Source organism: Bactrocera neohumeralis, chromosome 6 (assembly GCF_024586455.1).
Source record: "Bactrocera neohumeralis isolate Rockhampton chromosome 6, APGP_CSIRO_Bneo_wtdbg2-racon-allhic-juicebox.fasta_v2, whole genome shotgun sequence".
In the NCBI taxonomy this organism is placed as follows: domain Eukaryota; kingdom Metazoa; phylum Arthropoda; class Insecta; order Diptera; family Tephritidae; genus Bactrocera; species Bactrocera neohumeralis.
This window is the reverse complement of record NC_065923.1, coordinates 31,379,060-31,403,216: the sequence shown is the minus strand read 5'-3', so window position 1 is coordinate 31,403,216 and position 24,157 is coordinate 31,379,060. Positions and strand designations below refer to the sequence as shown.

Genomic DNA, 24,157 nt, shown 5'->3' with positions numbered 1-24,157 from the left:
TCGCTCATTCATCAACAATGCATTGCCACCGCGCTGCCGGAAAGGTGCTGCGCTCATTGATAGTTAGACAAACAAAAATTGTTTTGTTTGCATTCAAGTTTATTTAGGTTTTGTTTGGCTGCCTGCTTCGCTTCTACTTTATACTGTGCTTTGTTTTGCGAAAAGCAAATTTTCACTGAGCGTACAATTCTGACAATTCACCGTGCAATAACAATAAAGCAGCGTGTCAGCTGCTGTCACCTGGTCTTCGGCAGAGTTCTGTGCACATGTGGAGGTTTTGCGCTGCAAAAGTGGTGTGATTTCAAAGAAAACTCGGAGAGAGCCAGAGCGTTTGCTGTGCCAATCATGCTTGGAAATGCGTCAACAAATATGCCTCGCGGTCTGTTAGCAACCGAAAACTCAAACAACAACAACTATAACAAAAGCAAGCATAGGTGACGAAGTCTTTGCTGTCAAAAACAGCAAAATGCTGAGCCAACCAACTAACCAAGCGACCAACCATTCATACCCGGCATTATGCTTGCTTACGTAGTGCAGCGCTTTTCGCCAGCAGACAGCTCAAGCATGCGTGTGTATGTGTATGTGTGGACCGACCGCCACTTCCTCGAGCGGCGTCGCATTGCAACGCCGTAAGTTAAGGCTCTGCTTTATAATCCATTAGCTGAAGCTTTAATTTACTTACGTTGTGGTGTTTTTTGTTGTTGCTCTGCATTCTGCGAAGCAAGGGTGGTTTTCTTCGTTCATTCATGCAATCACTTGTGCGGAAAGTAAAAACCGGGAAGACATTGTTGCCATGCATATACAAACTATATGTAAAAATGTTTCTTTTTTCTACTTGTGTGTGTGTGTGTTTGTGCGCTTTGAGCATATGTATGCATTTCTCACTGTTGGTCTGCTTGCTCAGCTGTTTTGTTCCACCCATTTTTGATGACGGTTTAGCGCATAGAGCAGTGTCAGCAGGTGACCGGCCATGCTGTAGTGTGTCATGTTTGTATGTATGTATTTGCTAGTTATCGAATTTTATCAAATTGCTAATACACTTTCGCTTTATTTTTATCACTGTTGCATGGCAACGTTGCAGTACATTAATGCCATTTCACATGTTTGCTGTACCACATTTGTGCTGACTGCCATTGAACACGTGCTGTTGGGGATAACCAATTTGTCCCCATAGAGGTTGCTAGGTGCCCGCTAGGAAATTGATTCGATTTATTGAATTCTTTGCAGACGCTTATTTTATTGGTTCTCAAATTTTTATTTAATTAACTTTTCAGATATTATTTTGAAATTTATTTAGAATGTAATACTTTGGGAAAACAATGTCTTTCCCTTATACATCACTGACTCTTCTCCCAAGGGACAGCATTACCAAAAGTATAAACTTCGCAAAGAAGTTCAAGGGTACCCTCAGCAGTAATGCTGAATGGAACGACTCCACTCTCGAGTTACTGCTTACGGATAGTTCAATCATGTGGTACACCGACGACTCGAAAATGTCGGAGGGAATGGGACCAGGGGTCGCAGGACCACGTACCAAACTTTCCATATCTATGGGTAGTTTTCCGAGCATATTCCAAGCAGAGGTCTTTGCTATAAGTTGGTGCAATGAACGTATAGTTATACGAAGCGATAGTCAAGCGGCATTCAAAACGATCATGAGTGTATAGAATGACTGAACAGTTCTATTAGATCGAAACAAAGTGCATCTTACCTGGGTGCCAGGCCACTAATGTAAAGCCGGAAATGAACTGGCTGATGAGCTTGCCCGCTCCGCAGCGTCCACAAACATGGTTGTACCCGAACCTTTCATTGTGGTTGGTCCCCATACCATAAAGGAGCTGCCTCGCAAGGATGAAGCAGTGTAAAGGGTGAGGTATTGGCAACATCTTCTACACATGTCATGCCTCATGCCAAGTTGCTAATGCGTGGTTACAACCTTAAAAGGTTTAAATTTGTAATCAACCTCTCAAGTGATAGTCTACTTATCATCTTCTATACTGGCCATTGTAATCTTAAGAAGCAATTATGTATATAACATGGGTCTAGCTTCTTGTGCGAATTGCCGGTTCTGTGACATGGAGCCTGAAACTCCAGAACATCTCCTAATGGACTGCATATCAGTCTGTAGGCGCAAGGTAAAGGCCATTGGGTCCATGTTTCCAAATAGATATCACATCGACTCTATAGCACTTAGCAATATATTGGAATTTATTAATATGCTGGGGCTAAGTGAGTCGTTGTGACCTAGGAGAGGGCACAATAGACCTTGGGTCGCGGTGCAATCCTCATTTATTTATCTAAGGAGGCCCTTTAAAGTGCTAAAAACTGAAAGAAGTTCATAACAGGTTAAGACACATTGGAAACGAATGATAAAATAACAAAAATAAGAGGAAAAATAATTTACAGACGATCTGAAGTTAGGAAGAAGAAGGGGAGAGACGTGTTTGAATTTTTAAGGGTTAACAACTGTATAACTGAATTTCCGGCAAAACTACGAAACCTATGAAGAAAACTTATATGGCAACACCTTTTTGACATAACCTCATAATTTATGTGAAAAATACAAATGACCAAGTTTGTGGGTTTCTTATTTTGATCTTGTATAACAAATTTCTTTCATTCACGAAACGGCGGAAATTTAATTTGTTATATTCCAAAATAAAAAAGAAATTATAAAATTTCTTAAAGACCCGAAAATGACTGTGCAATAATTTAGGATAGCGTTCTAAGAAAAACAGGTTCTCAAGGGTTGGATCGAACTATATTTTCAATAAATTTTTATTAAGTCTGGCTGTTATAACAAATTAGGGGGTTCAATATCCGTCGATTTCGAAAATATTTCAACTTCTAGTGGGGTAAACAATCTAAATTCATATTCACTTCACATAGTCCGTGCACTTATTACCTAAAGACCAGTTCTTAACTATTTTAGGTGCACTGCTAGGAAGTTTCGTCTGCAGGGTAATTTGTGACACGCGATTTTGTATATTGGCATATAGAATATTACTGACCTATAAATTGTAATGCCATCATAGTGGAGGCAATGCATGGTCCGAACAGCAATTTGCTGTTTCTTGACAACAAAATCAGAAAATGTCACAGATCGCTGGCTGGTTACACGTACCACAACAACAAATATTGAAGCTACTAAGCCGTGAAAGGCGCGACACTGTAACACATGCATATTTATAACAGTTTTATTTGCTCATAAATATTGTCGAGTAGCTGAAGGATGCCTCGGTCATGTTGAAAGCCCATTCATTTATCGCATCTATTGTTTCTTTTGCTATAATTATAATCCTTTTATTTTTGCATACACCTTTTTATGGCGAATCAATTTACATACATAGACACACGCAAGCTTTTGTTCTGGCGAGTATTTGCATTTCGTTGCTTTGTCTTTGTACAAAAATGACTGTGCAGTCGTACGAATGCTTGTATTTACATACATATGTATGTATGTAACAAAGAGATGGGATTTATTTTTGTGTAAACACACACCCCTCTCGTGTACTATTGGCATGCAACGCCGGCATATGTGCCCTCGGCGATTCACATACCGCGTATAACAGTAGAGGATACGAGTATACCAGTATTGCATCGTCACGTTCGCCACCTTTCAATCTAATATAGAGTATACTCAAGTGCATACAAACGGACGTACACAGTTATAGACAATTCTACATGGGTCCAAAAGAAAGGAAAATCAAGCCAAAGTCAAAGCAAGAACAAAGCACACACACACAATTACATAGCTTAGGGGGTTTGTCTGACTGCCCTAGTCATTCGGTCAATGTCGCTCACACATACATACACACACACAAACAAATAAAAGCAGAAAAAATATTAGCATTTAACATTTTGCGCTGTTTAAAGCCCCAGAGCTGAAAAGTGACTTAATCCTATTCAGCGCGAGGAAGCGCTCGTTGGTTCGGTCGTTAACCGTTAAAAGTAAAACATCGCTACCCGAATTTAATTTGAGTTATTTGCATCGTATTGACATGATTTCATCAACAACAACAACAATAATAACAGCAACAGAAACAACAACAACAACAGCAACAAAAATAGCGCATTTGTCTTTTGTAGTGACATTCTTCCTTATGTTGGCGAGATGTGAGCTTTGGATTCTACTTGCTCGGCATTTTCTTTGACTTAGTCATGGTTATTAAAAGTAAAAATGGCGTGTAGATTTTGTTGTTTTCAAAATATACATATGTATGTATGTACATAGAAGTAATATATAATATAGTATAGTAATATATGCATATACATATGTATGTTGTTGAAGTTATATTATATCTGCACTTGAACCCACACAGCATTTAATATTACGAGCGTTTGACATTAAAGCGACTGGAAAAATGCGTGTTCTGCTGTCAATAATGACGTCAGAGTGTTGTTTATAGTTATAGCAGCAATATGTAGATTGCCAAGTTTTCGCGGTGGGTGTGAGACTGTGATTGTTCACTTAAAATCAATCACTTTTTATGTTAATAATAGCGGTATAACCTGAGGACGATTTTTTCTTTCAAAATTATAAAAGAATACTTTTCATATTCTAGACAGCCAATAATAATAATTAGGAGCCTTTCAAAGTTCAGAAGAAAACGTTTTTGGAAATTTCAAGCTACAGTTCGGTCTTTAAGCCTTCATCATATCATATCGGTCAATTCGTGAGACCTAATATTGAAATGCGGAGAGAATTTTTTATGTCAACAATGGGTAAAATCGGGTCAATACTTCCCCTAGCCCCAGTTAGTTAATTTAATTGGTTAATTTGTATATGAGTTATCTTAATGTAACTCATAGAGCATCTTTTGCTAAGCATGATATGTCGTAGTGCGAAAAATGAATAAAATCAGGTCAACAGTTTTACCAACTCCCATACACCTTACATAAGCATTTCAAACTTCCGGTTGTCTTTATAAAAGAAACTTCAAATTTAATGGAAAATCTTTATTATCATTCGAAAGAACATTCTTTGGTTTTTATTGAAGATTTTCTCTTTCAACTGTTCGCCACGACTACGTCTCAGATGGTCAAATTTGATGGGGAATGTTTATTATAATTCGAAAGAACATTCTTTGGTTTTTTTTTTAAAGATTATCTCTTTCAAATATTGGCCACGACTACGTCTCAGATGGTCAAATTTGATGGGGAATGTTTATTATCATTCGAAAGAACATTTTTTGGTTTTTTTTTTGAAGATTATCTCTTTCAAATGTTAGCCACGACTACATCTCAGATGGTCCATCCGTTGAGTCCAATTTTCGAACATTTCGACTGGTAACTGGCGAGAGACAAACGTGATGTTTTGCTCCAAGGCCTGAGTCGAAGCGGGATTGACCGCATAGACCTTGGACTTTACATATCCCCAGGAAAAAGTCTAACGGCGTGACTTAACAAGATTTTTGTGGCCAATTGACCCGCCCGAAACATGAAAATATCTGCACACCGAAGTGTTCTCTCAATAAATCCATTTATTGATGCGATGTGTGGGAAGTGGTATCGTCTTGTTGAAACCAAATGTCGCCGAAATCACGAGCTTCAATTTCAGGCATCAAATACGCGGTTATCATGGCGCTATTGACAGTTATGTTCTCACCGGCATAATTTTTGATAAAATATGGACAGATGATTCCACCGGCCCATAAACCACACCAATCCGTTGTTTTTTCTGGATGAAATGGCAGCTCTTGAATATCTTTTGGTTGCTCTTCGTCCCAAATGAGACAATTTTGTTTGTTTACATACTCGTTGAGCAAGAAATGAGTCTCGACGCTGAACAAAACTTGGCTCAAAAACGTCGGATCTTCTTGGAGCTTTTCAAGAGCCCATTGTGCGAAGCGTTTCGCCTGTGAATATTCACGAATTCTTTTCAAGTTCGGGGACTATTTACTGTCTTCGACTTGCCAATTGTTCTAGAGTAGGGAATCGAACAAACTACAAGACAGTAGTGTGCAAAGATAATGAGCAAGTGTATTTTAGTTGAAATTTAAAATTCAGAAGGAATTCTCAAGCAGTAGCAGCAAGTTCTAGCGTCTGCTTTACCCACTAAGATAATGTGTGTGCGTCTCTTCAACAAAATTGTCACTTTGCAAATCTACTGAAAACGCCTCGTCAGCAGCAACTTTGTCGTTTTAGCGGCGTTTTGCAACGCCAACGCATAATTTATATAAATGCTTGAAAGGATTCAACACCAAGCAGTGCAGGTCTAACCGGCAGCTACTCTGTCATTTGCAACTTGCTTGCAAGCCCACTTTGCTTTGCATAAGCGCTCGACTGCGCGACTTACTAATCAACGTTAGAGGCGAATACTTAGCTGCACTTTAAATTGCGCCGAGTCGCTTATTTATTTACCCTTACAATCTGTTTTATATTTGTGCACGTGTACACGCGCACACCTAAACAGTCATTAGTAGGCGATTTGTAGCAATTTAAAGTAATTTACACTACGAGCTTATTGTTTGCAAAAGGCCCGCAAATATCCATCGCAATGCGGTTGATTTTGCATCGATTTTATAGCAAGTGCATTGTATGTATGTATGTACATGTATGTGTATGTCATCAATTGTGTGCGAAACTTTTGTTGTTTTTGCGTAAACCGACTCGCTTCTCCACAAACAGGAGATTCGTCACTAAGCGGAAGTGTTCGCATTGTTGAAAGTAGTTTGTTGTTGCTATTGTTTTCTCTGTGATCAGTTTTTGTTTATGGCTTACAATTGTTGTATTTACTCAAAGTTTTTCTTGTGTTACATTGAGGTGAAATTAGAATTGTTTTTGCAATAGAGAGGTAAATATATATGTATATGTACATATATAAAAAAATAGGTGTGTCGGCGAGACAATCAGACCATGTCAGTTCGTGATTTCTAGATTTCGTTCATGACTGTTCGACTATTTAATATTTTTCATATTCTTTTTGGCGCTACAATCCTTAATTTAACACCGCTGCAAATATCTTTAACCGGTACTAAGCTGTAGAAATTACTAAAGCAAAGCAAGAAGAGAGTTCCGGTGTTCGTCATCCTGTCTATCTCCTATATCCGAATCCGAAGAAATTGCCCCTCAACCAGCTTCCTTAACTCGCTCCATCACAGCATTGATGAGTTCTATTGTTTTCATGTCGTTAGTCTGCAGTCTTTATTGATCTCGATAAAGTGGCTCTTAATTTATTGATTGATAATACATTTCTCTTATTTCGGGGTAATTACTTTTTTTATTTAATTCTCTGTTAAGAGAAACAACTCGAAGGTCTTGAGTAACTTTTATTCAAATGAAGCTCTTACTGACGTATTTTCTTCATTTTTCGCCATTCAAGCAATAAATTTTGTAATGTTTTCAGTTATCGGAAAATATGTGTAGCATTCCAGAAGTCCAGTTAAATCAAGCAATTTTTTATTAATAAAAAATGTCAATAGTGAGCAACAGCTGAGCAACGTTGATTTCACTTCACATATTATCTGTTGCATTCTACAAACATTCACCATCTTTTGTTTAACAGAAAAGAAAACAGGAAACATCAGCCGATAACGCTTCCACATTCCCTTGTCATAGTACTCGTTGTACTCAAGTCTAAGAATTCTGATAAGACATAGGAACAATGGTACAAATAATGTATTTCCATTTTTCGGACATTTTTATAGAATGGTCTCCATATAAAGTTTTTTGTAGCAAGTTGAGAGAACTGTGCATAAGTATGTTTTGAGTCATATCGCCGCTTTACTTGTATATCTGAGAGAGTATTGAGGATTTTCTGTGGTTAAACATCTTCAGAGAAAAAGCGATATTCATTGATTTTTTTCAACGCAAAAATATAATACATATTTTTAAGTAAAAAAAAAAAATAAATGTAATTTTATTAATATAATTTTGTAATATTTTATTTGAATTTATTGGCTGCGTGCGGCTTTCTTATTTTTGGAAAGTTGGAAACCGGATCATGAGCTGGTTGGTTATTTTTTCGTTAATGACTGTTCACAGAAGTATTTTTTAATATACATATGTACTTATTGTGGATATGTATTAGTAATTTAGACAGTTTTAAGACCTTACTTTTGTGCTTTTCTCGTCAGACATCAAAAAAGACCAACTTTGAAAATTTATTCTGCGAGTAAAAGGAATCAGATTTTTCTTTTTCAGATTTTATTAAACATTTTATTGAAAATTTGATACAATGGCGACCACTGATAGACTAATTTGAAGTATTCAGTTCCACTTACTGAAGTTTACTGCCTCGTTCGGTTTGACAGTCGTGGCGGGTCCCAAACCCAGCGCACAACCCTGGAAGGGTATGATTGGCCTTCTCACTTTAGCTCGTCTTCAAACGGATGTTTTTTGGCTACCCAGAGGATACTTGGTCTAAGACCGTAAGTCGTGAGCTGCTTGAGCCAAATGTAAAATAATCATTTCTGGCCACTCCCATATATTTGTATCATATCATATAGCTTTCATACAAACGGAACGATTAAAATCAAGATAAAGATTTTTTTTATTATTTTAAGAGTATTAGTGCAGCCGAAGTTAACGTCGCTTCTTCTCTTCATTATTCTACCAATTTAATACTCTTAAGGTGTTAGATAGGTTTCCCCGGGTGAAAAAAGCCTTTTTCAACAATTCCTTCTCATATAAAAAATTAAATATTTTATTAGAATTTGCTTTGTTTCAAACATACCATACACTATTAACAAAGAAATTGTGAAATTTTTGAACAAAAATATTTTAAACTCGGCCATTGCGACGTCATTTCCGGTGATCCCTCGAAAAAAAGATGCGTCCGCGTTGGCAGGATAATTTTTAACAGGATCTTAAGTAAATCAATACGTGTTTTAGTTAAAACCTTAACTTAGAACTTGGATGAAGGAAAAAAAACTGGATTTTGTGAAAAAATTAAAAAAAAAGTAATAAATTCAGTGAAAATTTCGCGACATTTTTTTTTTCAAATAGTTGTAATCGAAAAAAATCCTTCGTCAAGTCTTTAAGAATTGCATCTCAAAGAACTGTGTAAAATTTCATGAAGATCGGTTGAGTAGTTCTTGAGAAATCTTGCCAACCGACTTCAAAAACACAGTTTCGAGAAAAACGCGTTTAAAGGTTTGAGTTAAAATAAAAGCTAGCCTCGACCGCACAAGTTCTCAAGGCTGTATCTTCGAAACTATTACTCGGATCAACTTTTTCGGCCAATATTATAGAGGTGTTGTAGAATTTAAAAAGATAAAAAAAAATTTTGAAACCCGTAAACGCATGTAAGCCCTAAAAAAAATTTATAATGTTGAGATTCGACTATGTATAAGTGTCTGACTTGTTGAATTTCAGCCTGAACTCTAGCTATAAGTCCAAATTCAAATTTTTCCTTCGAACAATTAATCAGGGCCTTCAGCTTCTCATAAAATCTGAGAATTTGAAAGAGAAAATATTACTTAAACCAGGAGAGAATTGAGAAATTTAATTATTTATTAGCTATATAGTCGCATTTCCGACATTGTCCGCTTAATTAATTGTAAATTCCAGTAATCTACTAGCGCACCCTCGTATCTGTATACAATTCACATGATTGAAAATTCAACGCATATCTTCACTTATTTACATTTTCTTGCTTTGTGAGGTACCTCATCATTCTTTTCAATTGAAAAGAAAATGTATAAAAGCTCTTTAAAATTTGTGCATTACTATGCAGGATTGTTGAACTGCTCTGAAATGAGCGAGAAGAGCAGAAGGAAAATATAAATACAATTGGTATACACATTTCCAATACATGTAAATTTGTTTATGGCGTATATAGTTACTCAAGGCCATTAACGTGTCTCCTCATTAACATTTCGTTTCATCAAATTAAGTAATTTGCATTATTCGCACACAAACGATATGCTCGCCGCAATCAATGCTCCCCAATGAACTTTCGATTTGAGCTTAATGAACCGATAATCCTTACCGTACAGCACCGAATGCTGTCGCCGGTGACCTGATTAATTGTGCATGCAATTTGACAGAAAAGGTGAGAAGCGAGAAGCAGCAAAGCACCCAAATTTCATTTTTCACTTGCAATACTCGCTTTTGGGTCATAAATTTCGAGACAATCGATTTGTGGGCGACGAAAACACAGCAGCGAAATCACACGGTCGGGAGCAGGCCAGACCAACGAGCGTCAAGTGCAAGCGAGTAATATTATTTGCGCACTTAAATATGTGTATGTGTGTGTGTGTGTGTGTGAAAAAATTTTGTATTTGTTTTTGCAATATTTTACTTAAAGACCACTCGCTTTATTTTAGCCGCAACAAAAACGAAATTATTTATATTTTTTTGGCTTAAATCCAAAGTAAGTTTATATCCGTTGTTTTTCTTGTTTTTGTTATTTTTTTCTGCTTTGATTGTCATTTTTCCTGATTTTGTTGCCTTTTCTTTGGTTTTTTTTGTTTCTGTTCTTGTTTTTCTCATTTATTTTTGTTTCTGTGTGTTATTTTTGTTGTTGTATTACTTTGCTTTTGTTTCTATATATTATTTTTGTTGTTGTATTACTTTCTTTTTGTATTTTATTTTTTTTGCCTGTGACAGTGAAATGCGAATGCAATGGTGACGACAGCTTTTGTTGAGAAACTGTTGGCCAGCATTTCCGTTTGTGTCTAAAGGTTAATCAGTGTATCGAGTGCGGCCAGCGGCATTCTAGAAATGCATTAGATTTACTGCCACCAATGGGATATACAGCGAATTTCTACATTATATGCTTCAATATTTATTTATATGCTTCGCAATACCTGTGTCTTTCGCTATTTGAACGTATATACTTATACTTATGTACATATCTATGTATATACAACTGTATACATAGCTACTCATATATTCGTATTTTGCCTCTCTGTGCTATTTGCTTACTTCAAGCATTTAATTAATTGCAATTGTTTGCATTGGAAATGGATGTCTATCGAGTTGGAAACACCCACAGCACACACAGCGTCATCTATCTTATTTGTAATTCTCTATATACTTCCAAGTATTTACCTACATATTTAGATTCTTTCAGCACTTTGCTTTGTTTTTTTTTTTTTTAAATTTATTTTCGTGATCATATTTGTAGTTTTGCACTGACGTGCGACCAGTTTTTGTTGTTTTTTTCTGCCGCCAACCGAAGCAAAGCACACAAAGGAGTGTTATATGATCTCGAATTCATGCAGTTGCTTATATATTATATAATATATATATTTATATATGTAAAAGGCACTCAAATCATATATTCGTAGCTGCATATATAAAACAGGTTCACTCAAATGTGCTCATCATGCATCCCTGGCTGCTAATTGTACGATGTGCCCTCTCAAATAACTTGCAAAATAGTTGTACAATTGCATTGAGCTGACAAAAGTTGTAGTTTTTCAAGTGAAACGTCTAAAATAACATACATACATACATATATGCATACATATATGCATATTTATGTCACGTTTTGTCTAATATAAACTGGGAAATAAATTAATTTACTTTTAAACTGAAATCATTATAATTTGTGTATACATTGTTAGAAAAAAGTACACAGGAATTGTAAATAAAACGCAAAATATTTAGTTATTCTTCAGTATTTATTTTGTTGCCTTCAAAGTAATCCCCATCAGATGTAATACACTTATGCCAACCACTTTTTCAGTCCTCAAATCACTTTTTGGTATGACCTTCAGCTCCTTCAGCGAATTTTGTTTTTCTCTTCGAAAACTGGTGCTACGCGGCGGCAATTTCAGTTTGGGGAACAAGAAAAAATCACACGGAGCCAAATCTGGTGAATACGGTTTTTGATCGCTGATATTAATTGTTTTTTTGGCTGTAAATTCGGTCACAATCGTACTCTTTTTGAAAAAAACTCAGCTTTATCGGGACGAGTCGAGCAAGAACAGGTTTCATGCCCAAATTATCCACCAAAATCATTCGAACGGACCGGACTGCGCGAGAGATGTCGAGCTCTCTTGCCATTTCTCTAACACTTGCCTGACGATTTTCAAGCACCATATCCTTCACATTTTTAATATTTTGATTAGTTGAAGAAGTCGAAGGTGCTTTTTTGTCGCAATTTCTGTCAAAGTATACCCCCTTCGTGGGGATTATTGTGGTAGATTGGAGTGGAAAGTTTTGCGACATTTACATTTAAACTTCGAAGTGTTCAACATTTATTTATAAAATCCCACGTTTCCATCAAGGTGTTACAAACATCGTGGCAAACCTAATATACCCTGTTCCGGGTATAAAATAAATAATAAATACATTTTTTTAAATATTAATTGTACCCAGTGTATGTATGTATATAATGACAGGCTTATTTCCACTACTATTAAAATTGTGAATTAAATTTGACAATGAAATGTCAAAAACATTGGATGGGAAAATGTTCTAAAAAAATTTAAATATATAATTTTTATGTGTATATAAGTATATTTATTTATATGCACATGTCAACTGAATTGTGGCATATTGAAAAAAATTTTGTTGTGAAAAAAACGTAAATCATTCACAAAGTCACGTTTACAAATAAAATAAATCATTTAGTAAAGAAAGAACATAAGACTAAATAAGAGTAAAAAATATAGATATACATATGTATGTATAAATAAAAATATATAAATAGCATGTAAGGAAGAACTAAGTTCGGGTAACATTCCACACTCTTGCGTTTTTTTAAAGATCAAAGCCGGGGCGACATAAGGCCTGTTAGTTATATGGGGTCTGGAGCAAGCTTTTACCCGATTTATTCATTCTAAGCGCAAAGATGCACCATTATTAGAAAAAACAAGCTCTCTCAATTTTATTAAGATAACTCACATATTGAATTTCGAGGCTGACGTTGGCTCAAACGACACTGTTGACAGAGTCCGTTGAGATTTACGGGAGCGCTTGCCTGCGAAGGCCTCACCTCACGGTGCTTTCTATTGCTAGAAGCACGTAGATCAATACAATGCGTTGATCAACGCCCCAAAGCATAAATGCATTGAGCAGTCATACCTTGGAGAACCAAAGTATGAATGTATTCTACACTTATACCTTGGTTCCAATTGGTTCGGGTTAACAGGAAAAGAAACACCCTAGCCGCCTTGGTCGGGTTCGACCTCCTCCCCGTGGTACTTGGTTATAGTCTTTGGTGTGACTATGTTGTTTGAAGGACGAATTCCCTATATTATGTGAAATAATATGAAGCTTAGAATGTGACTTCAAGCTGAATATTATAACACTATTCTGACTTTAGACCATGCTGACATTTAAACCAAGACCTGAAATATCAGACACAGTGCATGTGGATTTTAGTCGCCTCTTACGACAGGCATGCCTTACCACGGGTATATTCTTTCCCCTCCAACGCCAGGGGCCCCCCTACCCGCAGGGGGGACGACACTGTTGACAGTCATAACTTTGAAGTCGTAGATAATTTCGTCTATCTTGCAATCAGCATCAACATCAACAATATTAGCCTTGAAATCCAACGCAGAGTCACTCTTTTCAATACAAAAACTAAGTCATTCATCATATCCGTCCTGCTGTATGGTGCAAACGTATGGACGCTGACATTATTTGATGAGTCGACGTTACGAGTTTTCGAGTGAAAGGTTTTGTGAAAGATTTATGGTCCTTAGTGCATTGGCAACGGCGAATGGATGAAAACACTCCAGCTCTAAGTGTATTCGACGCAGTACCCGCCGGCGAAGCAGAGGAAGACCTCTACTCCGTTGGAAAGACCAGGTGGAGAAGGACTTGACTACAGTTGGTATCTCGAATTGGCGCCATCTTGCGAAAAGAAAGAACGACTGGCGCACTGTTGTGAATTCGGCTATAACCGCGTAAGTGGGGTTTACGCCAACAAAGAAGAAGAAGAGCTTATATATTGGTCGATATATATGGCATAAAGTCACCCGGAAGCTGGAAAATCTTTATATTAGGTATATGGGTGCTATTCAACCCATTATTAACACACAACATACTACTATCAGGAAAGGATTCTCTCCAAATTTCAGTTATACAAGTATATCTTATTGACCGCTGTTTTCGCTAAAAAATCGACTGCAGGCACTGTGGTCTACATATTCGGTACCTAGGCGCTTGAATAGTTTCAGTTCGATTTGGAAAATTCTTGGTCATAAGGTGACATAGTTCAAAGGCGCTATTCAAGTTTTATCTCGTTATATCAGAATCAAATTAAATTTCAAATTGTGTTATATGTACGGTGACCATACGTACTGTATTATACAGGACAGTACTGTTTTTGGAAGCTTTGCTCTGTGTAAATTATTTTGTACGATAAAATGCGAAAAAGTACTCTTTTTTGAAAAATTTAATGTTTTTGTACTGCAGTTTGTAAATTTTCTTGCGCATTTAAACACTCACACTCTTAAGGTCGTTTTCTAAGCAAGTAAGTTGCCTGTACTAACTTGTCGGATAAATTGCTCCTCACTTTAAAGTGTCATTTAAGTATTTTCGTTTTCTCATCTCGCTTGTAAAAATATATTCATTATTTCGAAATTATGGCAAGGCCAAAATTAGAATGCACTACGTTGGTGTGGTGACTATGGTTGGCAATGCGATGCATGCAAAACGTAAACAAAAGCAGCAAAAATGCCTTTGTAACTGTGGACTTATCGAATTTATGTAATTGGCAACAAGAGCCAGTTTGTTACAACCAAAGTGTCCAACTGTCTTAAAACAATTTTTTGAAAATCCTTGCGCTGAAGTTTGTCGGGCATTACCAAGCATGTCTCTTTCTCACTGGTATCACAGCTATATTTTAAAAATTGAGTCGCAAACAATTTCAATGATAGAAACAGCTTTCCTCATAAATGAACTAAAAACGAAGTTATTGCACGTAAAGAAAAAAACTTTGTACCATTAGAAGTTAAAAACTCTATTACAGTCTTACAACAGAAAGGTTTAATTGATGTAAATCAATTCCAAACATACACAAAAACCTTTTATATCAATTGTGTTGACTGCCTAAGCCTGTGGGACAGTGCATTCATAGAAGCTCAGGTTTTAAAATGGATACTACTCCAGAGGGTACCGTCATGGAATGAAGTGGAGGCCAGTTGTAGAAAAAAGAAATGGTATCAATATAAAAGATAACAAATTATTTGATGAATTTTTTGGTTAAAAGTTATGCAACACCTAGCAAGTTTAATGAATGGAACGAAAATGAAACCAATGTTCAAAACAGGTGGTTGGAAATTTTCAAACATTTTGAAGAAAATAAAATTTCTTTTTCTAATATTATAAAAGTTGTTCAGTTTTGTTTGTGCTTGCCCGGGTCTAATGCCCCTACGGCCGTTTTCTATTCTTAACAATATGTGGACAAGTGAAAAAACCAAAATTAAAACCGAAACAATAAAATCGATTTTAATTACCAAAGTCAACTACGAGTTAAGCTGCCTAGAATTCAAAGAGTATTTAAAAAATAATTTTGATTTGATTAAAAAAATACATTCCGCTGAAAAGTATGTATAAACTGTGTAAATTATTATTTACTATCTAGTCACGAAGACTTCTGTTATGATTGAAGACTTTTTTATGTTTTTTATTTATGTATAATGTAAATGAAAAAAACATATGTACATGTATTTCTTAAACTAATGTATCTGTTTTTTGTTTTTTATAAAATGAGGGTTCAAAAAGGTGTACTGTATTTTCATTTTGAAAATATGGTCACCGTAGTTATATGGGAATTAGGCATGTTTATAGCCGGATTTTGCTAATTTCACACTGTAACAAAGCCGAGATTCCTATGTTATATGTATATCGAATTTGGTTGAAATCGGTCGAGCAAGTCCGGAGATATGTGATTTCACCGAAAGGAGGGTGGTGGTCATGCCCATTGCCCAATTTTGAACCCGGCTCCTTTAAAGTCCTCTCATAGCAGCTCGAAGGTAAAATTTAATATCTCTGGCATATTTAGTTATTGATTTATCGCGCTTTTAATAGTTTTTTTAACAGTGCCGTTATATGGGGAGTGAGCCGCGTTATCATCCGATTTCATCCATTTTCATACCGTCGGTAGGAGTTCTTATAATATTTTCTTATATTCTGTTAGTTTTATATTCTGTGGAGTTTTGCACTTCATTCCTATTTTAAGGTTTAAAAAACGTGAATAATTTTGTTTATGCCAGTATAATAATTATAAGTTTATTCCTTCACGTGAATCACTCTGCACCAATTTTACTCAAAATATAATTAAGAAACTTATAAATGAGTTTCATTTAAATTTCGTATGTTATGACTGTACTTTTAAGTACTTCAGTTCAATGATTATTTCAAGTAATTTAATATCATAGAATAAAATCATCTCAGCTGTCAGCTACTACTCTCTAGATGTTCCTGAAAGCACGTCGCTATCAATTATCTGCTTTTTTTTATTGAATCAATGCAATTGCTTAATACGAACTCTAATAATTGCTCGAAAGTACTCAAGTATAAACACTTGAAACCGAAACCAACAAAGATTTCTTCTACATAACTGTTTTGTTGACACACAAATTCATTAAGCCGATTGATGATAACTTCAATGGTGGACATTCTGGAGTGCGTCGGGGTGAAAAGCAGTCCTCAGTGGCTGCTAATTTTTTTCATTCTTAAGTGTGTCAATATTTTCGACCACTTTACTGCGCCCAATTGAACTTTTCCAAATTATTTATTAAAAATTAATTTATAGAAAAAAGCGTTTGGCTGTTGTCAACAGCTTCCCTGTTACTTGAGAGTTCTCTAGTACATTCCGCATTGCCGCACAGCTGGCGTTGCAGTTGCCAGGTCGTAAATTTAAATCAATTGAGGCAAAATGAAAAAAAGATTAGCTATCAATTTGTGCGGAATCGTAAAACTGAACAACAAATAATAACAGTTCTATTCACAATATAGATGTTTACGTATGTTTGTATGTAAACGACAAATAATCAGAGCCAAATGAGTCGGTATCTGGGTGCTGCTGCTGTGCCATCGAGTTGTAAAATTTATCAATGATAAAATGGACAACAACCACAACAACAATAGCAGTAATCACAACGCGCTACATTGTTTGAATTTGTGACGCCTTTGCGACTACTTGACGCTATTTCCGCCTGTATTGGTGCGCTTGTAGCTAACTGTATTCTGTGTGGAGCGACCACCCATAGCAAAATCTAACAGTATAAGCGATTTAAATCCTTTCGTTCACACACATTCATGCCGTTTTGCGGGCGCTGAGTTTACCTTGCGCTGATAGCGGAGATTAAATCGTTAGTAATGTGACTTGAGAGTGTGGGAATACACAAGCCTATCGTCCGTCCAATACATACATACATACATCAGCAAATAATTGTTAATTTGCTCACTGATAGCGGCCTTTAGAGAGCAAACAAGTCTACAAACAGCTAGAAAAAACATATTTTTAGAACCGTCTGTAGCTGCTTGAAGATTGTTTTTAGCATTTATTTTATCATTAAGTTTTTGTAGACAGACTAAATAAACAATAAATTCTTAAATATACAAATAAAAACAAATAAAGTGTGATTTTAAGCGAGAAAAGACAAACAACAAAAGCGCGTCGACAAGTGGAAAAAACCGTCAATTCACTTACATACATACGCACATACAAATATATATACATATGTATGTATTTACTTATGTACTGAGGGGCGTGTGGGCGTTTTTTGGTGATCGCTTGGTCAACAAACTTTTAATTTGTTGTTTTTGTTATAGATATGTACAAACATCCACCCACCGTATGTTGCCCTGGCATATATTTTAGTTGTTTTTGCAGCTGGTATTGTCACCAATATTGTTAGTGTCGTCACTAATATTGTTTTTGTTATCGTTGTTGTTATTATCACAGATATCTTCAGCAGTATTGTAGTTTTTATCATTGATGTCAATTTTGGTAATTGTTGTTGTTAATGCCAATATTGTTATTGGTAACACCAATATTGTTTTTGTTAACACCAGCATTGTTGTTGTTGTCACCAGTATTGTTGTTGTTGTCACCAGTATTGTTGTTGTTTTTTTATAACCAATATTGTTGTTGTTAACACCAATATTGTTGTTGTTATCACCAATATTTTTGCTAAAATTGTTGTTGTAGTGTTTTCTTCTATTTTCTTTATTAAGCTACAACAATTCGTTTTGTTGTCCTCCAATTTGCCTTGTTTGCATTTTCGCCGCCTATTAACTGCTTGCTTGGTCTTTGGCCTCTGTACATCAGTTTAAACACCGTTTTAGTGTGCTCACCTGCTTACAGTAGTCATGCTGTTTGTTTAGTATGCATGACATAAATAAATATTTAGTTGTTAGCTAACTGTTATGAGTTTTTTTTTCAATCGGATTTTCGTTTTGTTTTGTTTTCTTTTCTTCTATTTGATAATATGTTGTATTTCGCCATAGCAGTACAGTAAACGATTTTTGTTGTAATATTCTCACAATTTATTTAAGAATGCCTAGAACTTGTATGTAGTCAGTACTGCATCATACAGCGCTCAATCTTCACTAGAACCACTTTTACTGCTTTGTTGTTGAAGGATCATCTGCTCGAAGATCTGATCTTCCTTAACCCCGATAACTGTCAAAGGGATTTCCCTTTAAGTACATCCAAAACGTCCTAGCTGAATGTATTTATGATCAGAGTAGGAATGGTCGTCCAGAACCTTCCATTCTGAGATCCCCTACTACAAACAAAAATGTCGTCACTACATATAAAATCAAAAAGTGACTCACCTTGTGGTGTGCCTAGAGTTAAAATTTGGGTCGATTATGAGCCTGTTCTTCTTCGCTTGGCTGCTGCAAGATCTTTCAGCAGACCCGGAGGTGTCTTCACCTCGTCATCATGTGGCATATAAGCCGAAACAAGCAAGTGTTTTGTCTTCTAATCTAGCATTGACGGTAAACTCTTTGCTGAAATTAGAAAAAAGATTAGGTTTGTTTTTAAGGCAATAAACAATCTCTGGTTCTACCTGTATTAATGGTCGCTAAGGGCTTGTGACTCTTGGACCTTAATCCAAAAATGTCATTGCTGCTAAGCCATTGCTCTTGGATAATGACAATGTCACCTTCGTTCCTTTCCACATGAAGCAAGATATCGTTGGAGGTCGCGTGCTGGAGGCTAATTTAAACGATCTTCATTCTTCAAAGCCTTCTCCAGCAGTGCTAGTTCCGCACTATCGTCATTACCGACACCATCCTCGAAAAACAATTACTCTAGTCTGAAGGATTCATCAACTGACGATCTGCCCCTATCTCATCGCGTCCGAGAGGATAGAGTCGATTTCCATTTTTGTTTTTTCTACCTTCTCGGACAACATGAAGGCAACAGGTCATCTGCCCTGGCTTACGTCGGGAGTATCCTTAGGTTTCACCGCGTTCGAGAGAATGAGTCGACTTGTATTTTTTTCTCTGCCTTCTCCTCTGACTACACTGAAGGCAGCAGGTATTCTTAGGACCATCCTCGGGAAGCCATAACTTATAGTCCCCTGGGAGGTGCGAGTTATAACTTGTTTAGAAACTCCTATGTACATATATACGGAACGTTTAAAAATTTGATTCGGATCATTTGCCTCCGAGTAATCACTCAAATCCGTTTGAAAAATTCTATTTCGAGAATTCACGTTTAAAGTGAAACTTATAGGGCTCTGAGCGGTTGCATTTTAGAAACTTGCTCAAGGGGACTGTGAGATTTTCTGGTGCCTGAAATACTTTCGCAGGTTAACAATATTCGAAAAAGTTCTAATGAATAAACCAACCTATTGGTTGCTTCGTCCGTTTAAGTGAGCTTAACTTCAAATTCAATATAAAATTCTGTGTTTGTATACAAGTTTTATTGTCTGTGATATCAAAATTTAGTAGTATATAGTAGTGTATGTATCAATGTGGTTTAAAGAAATATAGTTTTTGCTATGACTCATCCTTGATTAAAACGCTTCCATAACTATTCCGAGGCTTTGGTTGCCTAGTTTGAACTTAATGTGTAACTACAAATGCATATACAGGTCCACACATATACATATGTATGTATTTATGTTTACATATGTATTTACCACAACTGCATTGTTCTATTTTTGTTATCTGCACTAATGGCATAAACAAAGTGTACTTCTATTAAATAAAGCAGTTACAAGTGCTTGATCTATGTTAGTACCCAAACGGTCATCCATACAATCATACAAAAATAGAAATGTCTATATGTACTCTTTGCCAATAAATACTTAAATTAGCGCTTCAAAATATACACTTGTTTATCATATTGCCTTAGTAATTAATAAATATTTAATTTATTCACTTCAATAGCGAATGGCTGGAGCATAGTGCGCGTGCTAAATAATTTATTGCGTCCACCTTGGCTATAAGGTTGCATTACACACACCCGCAACTGCTCGTGTTCATATGTTGACGCGAGTATTCTGAATTCGTTTGCTTCAAAAAAGCACAATCCTGTGAAACGCGAGCTACGAATGAGATCACTTCGAAAGCTCGCACTTTATCCAGGCAAAACAAAGTCATAGCTCAGTTGCATAAAAGAAAATCGTTAAACAAAGCAACTAACTATGTATGTAAATGAGTGTTTAATCACTTCTTACTACATGCTACATCATCGTGGACTCTTTTTTATTTGCCCTCTGTTGTGCATTCGTAAATATTGCCTAGTCTTTGTGGTGATGCATTTTCGAAATATGGAGTGTGACTAATAGCCTTCGCATGACAACAAAAGTCATTTTTATTGCTTTATTTCCTTATATCGTGCATTTTAAACTTTGTCAGCTTTTTAATGACATTTTTTATTACAGAAATTATAAATTTCATTATTCGAGTGGAAAAAATTACTTTGTGTGTAAACAAGTTGACAAATGAAAGTGAAATGTATAAAATATTTTTCGTTTATGTCCAAATATAATATGATCAAATTTGACCCGGAGTGAGAACAATTTATTTTCACATTCAAAATACGTCGTAATGTTTATGAACCCATATCTCCTCAGCAGTAACATCCATATATCATATGATCAAATTTGGCCTGGACTGCGAACAATTTATTATCACCTTCAAAATAGGCGGTGATATTTGCAAATCCACGACTGCTCCCCAGTAACGTCCAGATATCATATGATCAAATTTGAACCGGACAGTGAAAAATTTATTATCACCTTCAAAATACGTCGTAATGTTTATGAACCCATATCTCCTCAGCAGTAACATCCATATATATACGATCAAATTTGACCCGGACTGAGAAATTTTTTTATCCCCTTCAAAATAGGTCGTAATGTTTATGACTGTGGTGTCCTTAGCCATCTTGTCAAGCATCTCTTTGGCAACCTCTAATTGACGTCGTTTCTGCAAGAAATTCATGTCTTTTGATGCGAGTCTAGCTTTGACCTGCTTCATACCTAACATTGAAATATGTTCTGCAATATTTCCAACTGTTCCGTAGCCGTGATTTTATTGGAAACATAAAATTGTAAGCAAATTTGTTGTTCATTGTTTTTTCTATGATACAGTTGCGGTCAAATTCTTAGTAGTGCTAGGCATTCATTTAATATATGCGATCATACTTTTTATTACAACTTTTTTGTTGGGATGCATTTCAAAATAAGTTAGCTGAAGATGTTGACATGGAAACATGCAACAATTTGTTTCGGTTGGCTTGTTGTTTTTGTTACAATTGCGGGACTTTTTATTTGCAACAAAATATTCTTAGTTGCTCACCCACAATGGTATGTTATGCTATCAGGTACCAATCAAGTAATAATAAAAAACGTGGGAGCATTGTCAGATACCCAAGGCAGATTCCATTTGCGGCTGCTACAGAGGTAAAAGGCGCCTTTAGTGTACCTAGAAGTATTTAAATTATATGCCGGCATTTGTGTGATCATGACTTGGGGGCCCCCGATCCATAAAAAGGGCCGCTATTGCTTAAAACAATGTGTACAAAGACTTTGATTCGCTAAAGGAAATTTCAATTGGTCTTCGACAAAATAGTGAAACATTTTATGGTCGGACGAATCGAAGATTGTTAAGTATGGCGGAAAAGGATCGCGTTAATATGTAAGACGTTCGCCCATTACCGAATATCATTCGAAATATACAACGAAAACGGTAAAACATAGTGGTGCGAGTATCATGGTTTGGGCAAGCTTTTATGGCAAGGTGTAGAACCCATTTATTAGATCAAGGAAAGCATGACTGATGATCCATATGTCGAACTACTCCAGAAAACCATGCTGCCGTATACCAGTAAAGAAATTCCCGCTTGTTTGGAAGTTCCAGCAGGACAACGATCCCAACCACACAAGTAAAGTTGCTAAAAGGTGACTTGAGGAAACAAAAGGACTATGATTGAGTCCTTTAGTGCTGGTTATTTCCTTTTTATTCTCTTCAGGTCTGAGAACAGGAAAATTCGCTGGGAACTAGATCTGAAGACTACGGTAGAAGCAATTTCGCCATCGTTTTTAGTGATTTAAAAGACGTTATATCTGTTGATTGTGAACTCTCACGGCATTGTCTTTGTACAATTTTTTTTACTATTTCTACCAGTTGCTACAGAGTATTATAGTTTTGTTCACCTAACGGTTGTACGTATCATCTGAAACTAATCGAGATAGATATAGCGTTGTATTCTATATATATAAATGATCAGGGTGACGAGAAAAGGCACAGGCGATCGCAGTAGCCAGGGGTACCGGTGGGAAAAAAAGTGAGCGTGGCACCGCCCTCTAATAAGTTTAATGTGCATATCTCCTAAACCACTTAAGCTATAACAACCAAATTCGCTCAGTACGAATATTATAAGAACTTCTATCTATATTGCGAAAATGGACGAAATCGGATGAAAGCCCCGATCACTTCCCATATACCGGTACTGTTTAAAACTGCTAAAAGCAAAATAAATCAATAATTAAATGTGCCAGAGACGCGAAAATTTGCCGATTGGATAGTATGACAAGGCTTTATAGGAACCGGGGTAAAATTGGACGATTGAAATCCCGTATCTTGGGACCCGACTGACCGATTTCGACAAAATTTGGTATGTGGTATTTTTTTCATTTTTTTTTGTCATGTTGTGAAAATAAGCGGAATCGGACAATAGCCACGACTACTTCTCATATATCACAATTTTACATACCACTTGATTCTTTCATTTGATATCTTTAGAACATCATTACAATAGTGTTACTTTAATATAAACATAATACCAAGGTCTAACTATAAAACATAAACATTAAATTATACTGGCTCTCTCTTATAGAAACAGCACGAATTACAGAAATAAATTGATACAGTCATAAAGTAAACCAGAATTTGGAATCTTGGTATTGATTCCGAACATTTTGAGAATTATGTATTCAACACTTATTAGCTTTCCTATATTTGGATATTCTATATTAATTTGATTATGCAAGCTTATTTGCTTTATACCAATGGATTGTTCGTGTTAGCAATGGAAAATTGTATACTAGTTTATGTGATTTGATACCAGTTGTTTGTTCGATTTACCACTCTTCAAGTTTTGTCGAATTTCAAGACAACTTTTTTCTATTTGTTTATTCGGAAGAACTTTTAAAAAATACTGTCATTGCCAATTACTTCAGCCTGCTAACACCGCGTAGGGTTTCAGTTTCAATATTTGAAAAGTATCGCAATTACATGGTATTGGCATATCCAATCGTTGTTCATTTGCGGTAATATGCAAATATTCGCGAAGCAGCCAGAAATGCTACACTTGCGATCTTTAAGTGGAATTGAATATTAATTAAACAAGTAAGGAAGGGCTAAGTTCGGGTGTCACCGAACATTTTATACTCTCGCATGGTAAAGTGATAATCGAGATTTCATAATACGTCATTTACATATTTTTCAAATACCGTATTTTTGTAAAGTTTTATTCCGCTATCATCATTGGTTCCTAATGTTTATACTCGTATTATACAGAGAAGGCATCAGATGGAATTCAAAAAAGCTTTATATTGGAAGAAGGCGTGGTTGCGAACCGATTTCACCCATATTTCGTACATGTCATCAGGGTGTTAAGAAAATATTATATACCGAATTTCATTGAAATCCGTCGAGTAGTTCCTGAGATATGGTTTTTGGTCCATAAGTGGGCGATGCCACGCCCATTTTCAATTTATAAAAAAAGCCTGGGTGCAGCTTCCTTCTGCCATTTCTTTCGTAAAATTTAGTGTTT

At 36.0% G+C, this 24,157-nt stretch overlaps 1 protein-coding gene across 1 annotated transcript in view; it reads left to right on the top strand.

Annotated features, from left to right (window-relative positions):
* Positions 1 to 24,157, top strand: part of LOC126761097 (myb-like protein AA) — a 62,085-nt gene that overhangs the window by 13,254 nt on the left and 24,674 nt on the right. The window lies entirely within an intron of this gene.